Source organism: Magallana gigas, chromosome 5 (genome assembly GCF_963853765.1).
Source record: "Magallana gigas chromosome 5, xbMagGiga1.1, whole genome shotgun sequence".
Lineage (NCBI taxonomy): Eukaryota > Metazoa > Mollusca > Bivalvia > Ostreida > Ostreidae > Magallana > Magallana gigas.
In genome coordinates this window covers 9820051-9833074 of record NC_088857.1, presented here as the reverse complement: position 1 = coordinate 9833074, position 13024 = coordinate 9820051, and positions in this window count along the sequence as shown.

Sequence of the window (13024 nt, the reverse complement as noted above, 5' to 3'; positions counted from 1 at the left end):
TGACAAAAAATATCATGGTTCTTAAATTTCTGTTTGCCATATTTTTGTGGGAAAAGCCGTTGAGAAGCCTTAATTGGAGCAAAATTGAATTATTGTCGTCCTGTACAAAAATTGATCTGTTATATATTCCATAGAAGAGAAATCTTTCTTCTGACAAACAATAATGTTTTTTCAAGTCTTATTTATCATAACAATTTAAGCTATATGCAAACTTATAATACCAGCAGCAGCAGGTTTCTGCAGCAAACTAAAATTCTAAATAATACAGCTCATATCGCTTTAAACCTCTTCCAAACACTCCTAATCCAGAACCCCCACAAAAGAATGGTTTGTTAAATTGTTTCTATCAATCGATTTGGTTTAATGTTGTCATAGATCAGTGGTTAAGGTGTCGGGATTTCGTCACATTTCCTAAGATAAATTTTTGAAAATATAACTTATCAAAATTGTACAAAATTTTCTATAGATTTATGAAAGAACTTTTCCTGGAGATGAATAGGAATTCGTTATAGCAGTAATTTACTATATATGTTTTTTAAGTTCGAGTTTAGCTCTAATGGTTTAATTAGCAACTGGAGATATTGTGAGCCATCTCACAAATGATACCCCACCAAGAAAATAGAATAACTTAAGAATTAGTAATGGATACACCAGTTTTCTTATAGTGACCTTGAACTTGAAAAATGACCAAAGCTTATGATTAGGACCTATTTACAGGTCACAAGCAATCTTTAGATTCTTATCATTTTCCATGTGGCCTAGACAGAAAATATGCATTGTTTTAGAACAGTGACCTTGAACCCGCACAACTGAACCTGGGTAAATTCCATGACACACCCTCAGATCATGAGCAATCTTTATGGGTAGTAAAAACGTCCAATGTTTCTCATAAGATGATGGCGCCCCATGCCTCAGAGCGAGTGCAGTGGAACAATGGAAATCTGACCAAAATTTGCGTTGTAGTACTGAATGGCCTCCACAAAGTTCAGATCATAATTCCATAGAATAGAATGGGGTTGCAGTAAAAATGTACGATGCCATAATCTTAATGATATGAAGCAAGCTTTGTTAAATAAGTCGAATCCCGGTCAGAAGATGTCAGGTCAGTAGCTAATTCGAAGTATGCCCAACTGAATACGAGCACTTATATGAGCCAGAGGTGGATACACAAAATACTGATACGAAAAGGGGTAGCAATTGATCCTCTTAATAAAAGGCAATAAATATCTTAGAGTAGTGCATAGCTTAACCGTTTGGGACACTTTCCTACCTCTTGTTTTTCTTTTATATGACAGACACATACGTTATTTATAAATACCTGTCGCTTTATTCTCCTTTTACCCTTTCCTCTGTCATTCGAGTTTTCAGAATGAGCCATTCGAAGCACCATCCAAGGCCAGTCTGACTCCGCTACAAAATAAACCATGCGAGCATTCTATAAGTTGGGGCATGATGTCATAAGATACTTATTTTAGATACTGTGGAATCATTAGAATTCGTGGTGGCTTAATTTTCGTGGTATTCGTGAGTAGCCCTCCCCAACGAATTTAAATCCTCAACGAAAACAATTTTAGAAAGAGTTATCTTTGTTGTGAAACAGTAACAGACGCATCCACGAAATTACATCCCCACGAATGAGCAAAAAAGTCATAATCCACGAAAATTGGCCCCCTCGAATTTAAATGATTCCACAGTAATTTATATCGAAAATGTAGATTCTTTTATTTTGCGATAAATGCTTTCGCGATACAGATGTTTAAATGTAAAATTACAAGAAGGTAAAATCGTAAGTACTGGTTTGCTTTCGCGAGATTCATTTGTAAAACTTTTTTGTTTTAGGCCTAATACATATAACTCAAAACTCTTGATTTTAACTATGTCCATTCCATATATTCTTACACTATAAAGGGTAAAAACAAAAATGCCTATACATTACCTTTTTCTTCTGTTCTGTTTTCTCTACATTTTCCATAATGAAGAATTTTCCAGTTCTCATTGTTGACGCAATTCGATTCGGCCAAGTGGCATTCACTTTTATATGTTTTGTTGTTCGATGCACATACTGTCACATTTGTCAATAATGAGCAATTGCTACACTTGAAAACGTTTCCGAATACTGGATAAATGTTGATTATTGTACCTACAAACAGGATAGATGCACACTATTTCATTGAAAATAGTTTTAGGAATAAATTTTGATTTTCGATTTATTTATTTGACTTTAATATTAATGGGAATACTGAAAAGCAAAAAAAAGAATGTTTTCTCTCATGATTCAACAATAAATCGTGTACGTGTTATTGTTAATGATTCACTAGAACTTCTCACAGAGTGATGATAGAAGAAATCTGATAAAACCAATGAATGTACACAATTATTTCTAAGCACGCAGCATCAGAAGTTGAACCCTCACCCCTTCCCAACCTTTTCTGGCTGCAAACATTTTTCTTAAATTTAGATATATAGAAATATGAATTGTCATGGAGTCACACCACTTTTGTGTAAGCATATAAAAAATGAAGCGATAATAAGGGAATTAACAGTGGATTTAAAGTTATGGGAATACGCATCCCCCACCCCCCACCCCCCACACTAAGGTCTTCATGATTTGCGACAATCCCTTTTTTCATCTTCTACTTTTAAATAAACGATAGTTTTTTATGTCTGGCCCCTTACTTTTAAAAAACGATGTTACGTGCCTGATTTCGAAAGTTTTTGTTTCCTCGTCTGGCGTCTGGGAGAAAATGCCAATACTTTAACTATACTTTAATACTTGCATTATCCTCTTAATTCTTTATTTCAACAAACGTAACTATCAGCATATCGTAATTTCTTTTTTTCATTACCCTATAGCTATAAAGAAGAAGAAAAACCTTTCCTGGAGTAACGACATTGTAATCGATTTGAAAATTCTATGATAAAATCGTAAAACTTAAAGTGTTGATATTTTTGATATTTTGTTGCAGAATGGGATTTTTGTGTGTGTCCTGTCCCCCCCCCCCCCCCCCAACTAGAGGTATAAATATGAGTGGGGCATCGCAATAACTGAATAAAGCGCTGCATTCTAGATCGTAGCAGTTGCCCAGCGCTAAGAGGCAATAGCCCTTTTCACAAAAAAAATCTTAAGAATTTGTGTAAGATTTAGGGTTAAGAATCTCGAAAGAGAAATATTAAGTCAGTTTCACAAAAGCACTCGTAAGTGAAAAAATTCTCGTACGTTAATTCTTAATAATCGCGCACTTAGGATTGCATTAACGAAAAAAAGCTTCCCTAACAACGTACTTTCATTTCTGACGCGCATGCTCATGAACAAAAACGTAAGTTTTCACTTACAATAAAAATTAATCGTAAGTTTTTTGTGAAAAGGGCTACTGTATAATTGGCCTTACCTGATGAAACCATAACACTGTAAAGCACCCAGGCCAATATCAGTAGGGCACACGCCCTTCCACATCTCTGAAATGACAAAAACAACCGGAACATCCATGCTAAAACGCAACAAATTTCTCACAAACCCGATCAAACCATCATGAAGAATTTAATTTTTATCATTATAACATATATTGAGAGAATGATTCCCTCAGTTTCCTACGGAAACTTATTGTTAATTCATAGCTCTATAGAAACTGACAGGGCTAAAATCTACACGCCCCTTTTATCGATTGGTCGAAACCCACAGCAACCATGTAAGAAAAATCACGGACTGCACAAAATAATCATGATGATGTCAGACCCACAGGAGACGATTCAGTTGTTTCTTTTAGCTAACATACTGATGCACATTTACAGTAATTTAGTGAATTAAACTTACTTTTTACAATCAATTTATTACCTAGTTAAAAAAAGATGAAAATATAAACAATAAAATGCTTTCTTTGACGATTCGGGTTATAAGGGTAGCGATCGTTGCAGGTTATAAGGGTAGCGATCGTTGCGGGTTATGGATTTTTTCGGCAATGTCGCCACCTTCGTATTCCGCATGATTCTTCAAAGAAAGGATTTTATTGTTTAAATGACAAGCATCCTTAAATTGTAACACAAACTGGAAAGATATCGATGATAGAATGAAACATGACCTAGACGTCTGGTCATAAAAAGTTCTTCGGTCAAAATCTAGAGGAATTAGAAGTCCAAGACCAATGATTAATATTTGTAAACATTTTTTTATAGTCTGTCCCAGGATATCTTGGAACAGAGTATAAACACTTGTTTTATAACTTGCAGTGGTGGGTTAAAGAGAGCGTCACCAACCGCCCACCCTTTAAATTTTCAAAGTTACACTGTACGATGAATTTCAGTCAGAAATGAGTAAATGTTCACTCTCGTGAGGCTATCAAAGCCAAGTAAGTAAATGAAAGATATTGTTAATTAAATATCTGCAAATCTCTATTTTTGACCCTCTTTCGTTTCAATGTCACCACAAAGTTTTACTACTTTACTTGTTTTTGCTCTATTCAATTTGCGAATAGTCTAAGTTGTACTGAAACCAGTCCAATTTGTCATCAAAGATGTTATAAAGAACAAAGGATCACAGTCAAAACCAGAACGAATTTTTTCCTTATATCATAATGATATACTACTAGTGTTGGCACTATTCAGTTGCTGTCAGATCTAATCCTGTTAAAAAATCATTTGAACCACCACTTTGTGGCACCTGTAGAAAGCGGGACGGCTGACAAGATCTATGGAATAATTTAACGGTTCATTGAAAAACAAAAAAAAAACTTAGCTTCTATTTCAAATTTAATTTAAAGAGAATCACAGATGCTCAACAAAATGCACATGAGATCGACCTTAGATTTTTTGATTTCTTCAGCTAAAAGCTATTTTAGTAAAGATTTTTTTCTAGCAATAACAGTAAAACCGTATCGTCATGCGCGGATCTAGAATTTCATCCCGGGGGAGGGTGTCCAGGGAAGGGATTATTCTGTTTCCCAAAAGGAGAAGATCGGAAACAAAGCCTTATTTTGCTAAGTTAATAAGTTACCAAATACTGAATTTACCAGTCAGACCCCCGCCCCTTCTCTTGATGCGTACATGAATTGTGCCTTTCGTTCTGATAAGATCCGCTCATATAGATCGCTACACACACCTGCAAATGTGTTCGGAATGTTTTCTTTATCGTTACTAAGTATTTAAAAATCCAGAGGTGCTCGAATGAAAGTTCACGAGGCTTCACGGAGATTTGTTCAGTTCCTGTGAAAGTTCGAACGGAAGTATTATTATTGTAATAAATGTGCGGATAATATTCTCAAAATACACAAGTTTAGCTTTTTTTAAAAAGCTTACCGTCTTTAGAACATACCCTAAATAGCACTTAGTTATCAAGGACAGTTTAACTTTTTTTTTATAAATGTCACCTTCCTCTACATAGCATGGCGAGTGGATTTATCCAAACATTTTTGTGTCATGTGTCGTTTAAGCCTGCGTGTCTAAAATTGAGAACTGCGTACCTGAGCTTGTAAGTTGAAATCAACTACAGGGTGAAAGAGATCTTATGTAGGGTCGTAGACTCGTATTATTTTGATAAAATCAAAGTTATACCACTGCATTTATCTATCTAAGGTGCAAATAACTTGACCGATATCAGGCATACCGCATTTTTTTTTTTTTTACATTTTTGTATAAATATTTAAATAAACAATTCTAAAAGAAAAACAAATAATTTCAATGGATATTATAGAATGTTACTTTCAACTATTTGGACCTGAAAACCAAATGCTAATAGCAATTTGTATTGCTTTTTCGTTTTCTCACTTTTTACGATTTGAAATCTACGAAATTTGTTAAGTCGTACGTGAAAAAGATCATCAGAAAATTATCCCCCTTGCGCCGAACAGTATTTCAACCAATGAAATAAATGTAAATTTTCACATCATGTATTTTCAACCAATCACAAAGGAAAGGAAGTGCACAACCCGGAGACTGTAAATTATTTCAACTCTTTATACCGTCTTCCAAGGAAGACGGTAATTAGTACTGGTCATTTTTCATATCATATCATACGTTGATTTATGTTAAGACAAGAAAATCTATTAAGGTATATATCTTATTTCATCGTTTAGAGGTTATTTAAACTTAACGATGATATTCAGAACAGTTATCGTTCGTGTTCAACCTCTCTACACGTGGTTCAAAGTATAAACATTGGGTTACTTGATAAAATCATAGCCATGTTTGAGGCTTTTGGCGTGCAATACCATGCTTTTAAAAAAAAGAATGGGTGTCTGTTTTGTATAAAAACTTAGTATATCGAGGTATTTTCAAGAATATTCTGCATAAAATATTATAGTCTGATTCAATATTGATGCTATTACTAGGTCATGCGTGGATCAAAAATTAATCCTAAAAGGGGGAACGATGTTAATTGTTGCAATGGCACAAAAAAAAATTAAATTTCAATTATCATATTTATTTCTAGAACTAATTTTATCCACCATTAAATGAAGATAATGTTAAAAACCAATAAACGTCTAGATTTTATATTAACTTCAAGTACCTAAGATTTTATGATTAAAACTATAAACACGAGCCACTGAAAGGGTCAAATAAAACCACGTGGTCTAAATTTAAATGACAATAACATTCGCAGGGGGTGACACATTTGTACAGCGATCTACGTGAGTAAATCAAAGAATTTAGCTTGCTGCGCCTTCCAAAGAAAGGTAACTCAAAAAAATTCAAAAGTTCTGGGGATACCACTTCCACTGTAACTCGTCATAAAACAATTTCCATTTGATTTCAGTTGAATAAACATCTTACCTCACGGAATAGATATAGTTGAACAGAGCCAGATTAATCTAATCTAACCCACCCCCATCCCCTCCTCGGTTCGGACGCCTATGAAACTCAAAACATTCCTCAACTCATCGTCGCAAGCCGTGGGTTTTGTGTCCATTCTATTTCCACAAAAGAGGCACTGTGCACTTAGTATACGACTTCGTTTAAAATATACCGCTTTTGCAAGCATCAGGCATTTTCAATATTATACAACATTTAGTTAAAGTATATTCAGAAGAACACAATTTACACAATTACCACGTAAAAAGAGTCTTAATTGTCTTACACGACTTCATTAAAATCTTCTGGTTTTGCAAGGGATATGTAGGAAAATACATATAGTTAGCAGTATGTAATAAAAAGTTAGATATTTCACTATTTGAACCACTTTATACCAAATAAATCCGACTAAAATTACATGTATGTTCGCCAGCTATTGTGATCATTGTTTATATTAAATTAATTTTAGTTTAACGTGGTCGTCATACTGAAAATAAAACAAATATCTCAATGAATGACTTTTCAAATCCTATGAAAATGTTATATATATGCGTGGCCTAGTGGTAACACGTAGGTCTTCTTCATTTTGTTGTCGCTGGATTGATTCCACCAAGTAGTAAATATTTTGTTTCTTTTCAACGATTCTTTTTTTAAAGCGTGATAAAAGTAGAGTTTAAAGCAATAAGAGTTGCAATTTTCGTGCTGATATTTTTTTTACGAAAATGTTATTTTCTACTAAAATAAAAAAATACCATGGTTTTTTTTTATTTCTGTTAGCCATATTGGGGGGGGGGGGGGGCGTTGAGAAACCTAAATTGAAGCAAAATTGAAAAATTGTCGTCCTGTACAAAAGTTGAACTGCTATATATATTCCTTAGAAGAGAATTCTTTCTTCTGACAAAAAATAATGAATTTTTATAATCTTACTTAATATAATAAAATTTTAAGTTACACACAGTCTTAGCATACTAGCAGGTATTTGCAGCAAAATAAAGTTAAAAATAAATACAGCTCATATTGCTTTAAATTACATGTGTCTAATCTGGTGGATTTCTTTTTAAAAAAAATCCTGTTTAATTCTGAGTAAAAGCACACCCAATATAAACAGACTTTTCACTAGCACTATGCATTCTCTATTTACATTCATTGAATTTTGCTGGAAGTTATCACGGTTCAGAATATCAACAGTTATATACGCAGGGGCCAAGCCCGTTTTAACATAACCATAAATTTATATTTACATCTACCAAGTATCATTCCCTCTATTTCTTATGGAAACTTATAGTTAATTCATAGCTCTATAGAAACAGCCAGACTGAAATCTACACGCCCCGTTTATCGATTGGTCGAAATCTACAGCGACTGAAACTGACAAGAAAGTGACAGGACAGAAATTGACACACCCAGTTTATCGATTGGTCCAAACCTACAACTACCTAAGAAAAATCACGGACTGCACGAAATAACCATGATGATGTCAGACTCAAAGTTTCACAAGAGACGATTTGGCTGTTTCTTTTAGCTAACGTGCTTATGCACGTAAACAGTAATTAAGTAAATTTTACTTACTTTGTACGCTCAATTTATTAATTATTTAAAAGAAAGATGTTAATATAAGCAATAAAATGCTTTAGTGATTCATTCGGGTTATGAAGGTAGCGATCATTGCAGAAAAAAATTACATAACCTGCTAACTCGGGTTATGTATTATTTCTGCAATGTCGCTACCTTCATATCCCGAATGAATCACTAAAGAAAGCATTTTATTGTTTAAATGGTTACATTGAAATTAATGTTAATGTTATTGGTCCCTGTGGTTATATACAGAGTTCTACATGTATATTTTCATTTCTCGATGCAGATTTCCCGAAGTTATGGCAAATCAGTTGTTGCAGACATCATAAAATCAGTACCTTGGTTTCGAGAATCATTTTTGCTACAGGTACCTGTATCTATTTTTAGTTATATGTAGGTTCCGCTCAAACATGGGTGTGGGCAAACTACATTGTAATGGGAAACGGCGCTATACCTATTTGTAGAAATAGAATGGACACAAAACCATTGGCTTGAGACGATGCCTTCAACTAGTCGCAAATACTTTCCTAAAATAGTCATTTTCCTGATTTCTAAATTATGAACTTCTTTGTTGATCAGAGTTTTTGAAGCAAAGAAAGGGACTACTATTATACACAGTTATTTTTACGGAGTTCCATATACGCGAATTTTGCATGCGTTTTATATAAAGAACTTTGTCATAGATTGCATGCTAATCAGTGCATTATTATCCTATGAACAGATGAATGTTATTACCATTATGTTGCAAATTGTTTTATCTATTATAAGTATAAGTATAGGACCAATCAACCTTCTAATCGGAAAAAACCCTCTTAAATATTGAGGTTTATTTGACATGTTAAGAGATATCCACTAGCAAATCATAAACAAGACTGTGAAACATTTTATATCATTTCAAAAAAAATACGTTTCCTTTGAGTTTAGGGCAATTAAAATCGAATTTTATGAATATAATGTCAGTAATAAGATATCTAAGAACTAAATAGAGAAATATTTAAGAATATTTAGTATTTAGTGTACCTCTGCCTGTTGAGACATGTCATATCCTGGGAATACTGTGGGCGAATCTCCGCTTTCTGTCACGGTGAAGTGAACACGCACGAGACTCTCGGCTGTTCGATTGGACTCCTCGATATATGGGACTAGGCGTCACGCTCCAGTGACTACGAGTTTATATACAGCCTTCTCTTTGTAAGATGAATGTAAGTGTTGGGTATTTTTTAAAATTCAATCGTGTTCTTTGAGACATGGAAATCCGCGATTAGAATGGCCAAAGGTAGATAAACTATATATATACAGCATCTGTTTATTAACATTTTTAATGTATTATACATGTGTCTTGTCCACAGTGTTCATTTCTAACATATATGATAGTTTATGCTGAACGATTATGAAACCGTAAAAATTGAGAACATGAAAAAAAATTCAGTCTCAATTCCATGATAATTTACATTGAGCAATTATTAAACCGTTAAAATTGAGAACATGAATCTATACTCAAAACTTCTGCCCGGGAAATGGGGCATGATTTTTAAAATTTATCATTTATTTCCAATAATTTCAATGATAAAATATTTTTCGGGAAATTTGGAATGATAATGATTTTGGAATGATATGGTCATTGATGTATTTCGCCGCAAGGAAAGTATTTTTTTTTTAAATCTGCTAAAGGAAAATGCTAGGGTCGTGCCAATTGCACATCTTCCCAACTGCAAGTATGGGGCCGCAAGGGGAAGAAATCTAAAACATAATTTTTTTTACTGTAGTTGGGGATCAAAAGCATTATTTTCTGTAACATGACTATGTGCCTTTTTTCAGGGGGTGGATCTCCTGTTTATCTACATATATTATGTTAAAAACTCGGCTAAATTATCCGAGGAGGGGGATGGGGTGTTGAGACGATATAAAGTGGACATGGTCCTCAGAGTCCTTTTGTGACAATCTCCAAATACATGTATGTAACGTGTAGAATAATGCGACGGAACAGTAGCAGTGGTTTTTAATTGAAAATCTACACTCCCCGTTTATCGATGCTTCATCGACTTAAGGGGGATGTGCGGCCATCTTGTACATTTGAGGATAAGAATGTAAACATTTCTTGAACTGGCTTGTTTTTGCCCAGAACTCACCAAAAATGTTGTCAAAAAAATATGAAGTCCTACATGTCATTTTGTTTGAAAAGTATGCATACAAGAGCAGGACAATGCCTTTTTAATCACTCAGAACAGCTGTCGAACTGCGCAGCTACAGATTTAAAAATCTGAAAAAAATATAAAAGGGATTCGTTGGTGTCCTCTCTACAACCATTTGTTGAGAAAAAGTATGAATTTTTGCTCATTTAACTTGTAACTTCATTTGTATTCCATGCCGACTGATAAAAATAGGGTACCCTATTTTGAGGCAAAGTTACCACTTAAATAAGCAAAATTCAAACTTTTTCTCAACAAATGGTTACAGAGAGGACACCAATGAACCCCTTTCATATTTAAATTCTCTGAATTTTAAAACTCTAATGTAACATTTACCGACTGCTCGAATAATCAAGGTGATGTCAGACTCAAATTCCCAATAGGAGACAATTTGGCTGTTTCTTCAATCTATCATACTGATGTTCATTAACAATAATTGAGTCAATTTTGTTTTACTTTTTCACGATCAATTTATTAATTTGCTAAGAGAAAAACGTAAATATAAACGATAGAATGCTTTCTTTGATGATTCATGTGGGTTATGAAGGTAGCAATTTTTGCAGAAATTTTTTATACATAACCAGCGGTTTTTTTTCTCCATTACCGCCACCTTCATATCCCGCGTGAATCACAAAAAAACATTTTATTGTTATATATACATGGCGTGCTAATTCATATAATAAAATTCATGCATATATCAGTTTGTTACATCTATAAGATACATATTCATACATCCGTTGGATGCAGTTTAAAGCGCTAAAACGAACGCCTAAAGATATCTGCAGATAAGTATATATATGTACGTAACAGTATTCGAATGTTTTGAGTATATCTATAAATATGTAATAATCAATTTTGTTCATCGTTAATCCAAGCCATTTACAACAATCTGATCAGCATATAACACAAAGTCTGCTTTTACTGGATTCCACCACCACGTGACCATTAGCGTCTGGACGTGTCTTTTTGGACAGTCTTAAAACCGTGACTTTACCGTTTCCGGACCCCACCCAGAGATCGTCGTGGTTCAGTGCCAAGGTCAGTGGGTATTCTATGCCGTCTTTTGAGGCCAGAATATTCTGGACGAATTGGTATTCCGGACTTAGCAGTTGCACAGCGTGACCAGTAAGGTCACTCACTATGACGTAGGATTCGGAATTGCAGCAGACATCGCTCGGGTTGAACAGCATCTCCCCGAATCTCCTTGGTCTTCCTCTACAGACACATTTCAACTTCCCTGTTTTGTCCAAGACGACAAGTCGGCTCGTCCTTTCCGAAGTCCAGTCCACAACAAGAATATCCGAGTTTCTGTTCTCGCTGACTCTGTATGGTTTGGTGAACAGACGAGTTTCACTCGAGTTTTTGATTTCCTGAAGTTTTTGGCCATCACGGTTAATTCTTGCAAGGCCCCTGACACTGTCTGTTGATATAACACAGTCGTCAGTGTCAACCAAGCACACAATGAAATTGTCGTCCACGGTAGCACAGAGACCAAACGGATGAAGGGGTTCAGTTTCTGCGATGTCAATTATTTCGCCTGATTTTGTCAGCATTTTCACTTTCATGCCGTAATAATCAGACATGAGAATTTCCCCACCTCCCGCCGAAGCCAAATGGTTAACCAGAAATCCGAAATAAGACGATCGGATCAAATCGCCCTCTGGCGTCATCAGTTCATTGTTTTTCGATCCGAATTTATGTACCCAGCAATTACCAGATGAGGGACACAAAGTTGGAATCGTCCCTGATCCATGGCGGAAGGAGGATAATTTGCTAACCACGTAAACATTGTTTTCATCCTCATCCTCTTCAATGCTCGCCTCATCACCGACGCGTCCAAATCTACTAGCTTTCTGTTTCCTTTTGCCTCTGTTTTTGTTGGTCTTGATTAGAATGGGACGTGCCATGCACAATTTTGAAACAAAAATCAGAAAACGTGAATAAATTCGGGTATATGGCTGAATACTCCCTGATTTCCCGAGGAAAACCGTTTGATCGGATCGTAAGAACCAAGCACATGTTCCGAACAGAAACGCATCTCGATGACTTAACTTGATTCTTTAACCAGATGTGTAACTCTATACAGAATTATTCTATTTGTCTTGTCCGTGTTCTTTAGTCTCTATAAAAACATTAATTGATAAGCATCCAACATTTAAAAGTTGTATTGTTAGATTTAATCTTTGCGTGACGACCCGGTTGAGTAAGCTCCCCTTACCCCTCTGTCCACATTCCTGCAGACATGCGCTATTCAGACAAGTGATTCAATTCAAATTTGAAACTTTTTCAGACCCTGCAACAAGTGTCTATCCTGATACAGGTTTAATAAGGTTACTTCTGGCATTGTTGATCATCACTGATACATTATAATTAGTATTGTGTATGGCGCATTTTGCTATGGAGGATTGAACAGCCTATTTTATGACATTGGCCATCACAATGGATTATAATTATTTCAAAAGAACCCTCTGTCGTGAACA